This window comes from Microtus ochrogaster, chromosome 4, assembly GCF_000317375.1.
Source record: "Microtus ochrogaster isolate Prairie Vole_2 chromosome 4, MicOch1.0, whole genome shotgun sequence".
Taxonomy (NCBI): Eukaryota; Metazoa; Chordata; class Mammalia; order Rodentia; family Cricetidae; genus Microtus; species Microtus ochrogaster.
The window spans coordinates 4,335,225-4,336,938 of record NC_022011.1 but is presented as its reverse complement, the minus strand read 5'-3'; the positions used below and the strand labels follow the sequence as shown (position 1 = coordinate 4,336,938).

The window sequence follows — 1,714 nt, the reverse complement described above, 5'->3', positions numbered from 1 at the left end:
ATGAGGCCACTCCGAGGTGGAGGTACAGGCAGTTGAGGGACATCAGGTTGCTATGTGAATGCTAGGATCTGAATTCCAGTCCTAGCCATTGAGCAGCAAACACTCAACCACTCAGCCATCACTCCAGTCCTTTATTTATTTAAGGTATTTTTAAAAAAAAAGATTTATTTGGCCGGAGAGTGGTGGCACATGCTTCAATCACAGCACTCAGGAGGCAGAGGCAGGCGAATCCCTGCTCAAGGCTTTTGCTTCCTCTTCAGGAAAACAAATGACGGATGGATGAAGGGAGATGCAGAGGAGTGCCTGGAAGATTGGGGGATGCTGGAGGGCAGGATTAGTTAGGAGGCTCCCTGCGATTTCTGAGGAAGTGGGACTGTGGTCCTGTTGAGAGGCCACGTCCTAGGTCCAGGCCACCGGGCCTCGTGGAGGTAAGGCTTAAGGAGTAGATCCCGTCTTAAAGCTGGGCCGCCTGGTTAAGGATGTGAGCATCAAGTACCTGGAGGAGATCTACCTGTTCTCCCTGCCCATCAAGGAATCCGAGGTTATTAACTTTTTCCTGGGCACATCCTTAAAGAAGATCATGCCAGTGCAGAAGCAGACTTGGGCTGGCCAGAGGACCAGATTCAAGGTTTTGTTACTATTGGGGACTACAGTGGTCACGTAAGGACCCATCATCTTGGCCGACATTTCCATTGTTCCTGTTTGGAGAGGATACTGAAGGAGCAAGGTTGGCAAGTCTCTACTCTCCCATGTAAGGTGACAGGCCGCTGTGGCTCTGTGTTGGTGCGTCTCATCCCTTTCCCTGGAGGCACTGGCATTGTGCCCAAGAAGCTACTGATGTGACCAGCATTGATGACTGCTACACATCAGCCTGGGGCTGCACTGCCATCCGGGGCAACTTTGCCGAGGCCACCTTTGATGTCATCTCTAAGACCTACAACTTCCTGACCCCTGGAAAGAGGCTGTGTTCACCAAGTCTCTTTTTCAGGAATTCTCTCTGCTCAGAGGACCCAGGCTCCAGCTGTGGCCACCATGGAAGGACTTTATGCAAGAAAAATGAAGTGAATTAAGTCTTTTTTTTTTTAGAAGATGTATTTGTTTTATGATATGTGGGCTTTGTGTGTACACTAGAAGAGGGCTTCAAAAAGCTGTGAGCTGACGGCTGTGGGTGCTGGGAATTGAACTTAAGACCTCTGGCTGAATAGTTAGTGTTCTTATCTGAGCCAGCCTTTAAATATTTTTTATTTATTACGTACACAATATTCTGTCTGCATGTATGCCTGCAGGCCAGAAGAGGGCACCAGACCTCATTACAGAGGGTTGTGAGCCACCATGTGGTTGCTGGGAATTGAACTCAGGACCTTTGGAAGAGCAGGCAATGCTCTTAACCACTGAGCCATCTCTCCAGCACTGCTTTTGGTTTTTCGAGACAGGGTTTCTCTTTAGTTTTGGTGCCTGTACTGGAACTAGCTCTTGTAGACCAGGCTGGCCTCGGACTCACAGAGATCCGCCTGCCTCTGCCTCCCGAGTGCTGGGATTAAAGGTGTGCGCCGCCACCACCTGGCAGACTGTTGTTTCTTTTTTTAAGGAAGGTTTTTTTGGTTCCCAGTTCAAGGCAGAAGTCTGGGTGGCAGGACACATCATAGCCACAGTCAGGAAGCAGGCGGTGAAGCAAGTCATTTCCCTTTAGATACTGCCCTTTTCCCCCTCGATG

General features: G+C 49.6%; 1 pseudogene; it reads left to right on the top strand.

The window, feature by feature from the left end:
- LOC113455539 lies at positions 1 to 1,060 on the top strand (annotated as a pseudogene).
- Positions 1,061 to 1,714: the final 654 nt, after the last annotated feature.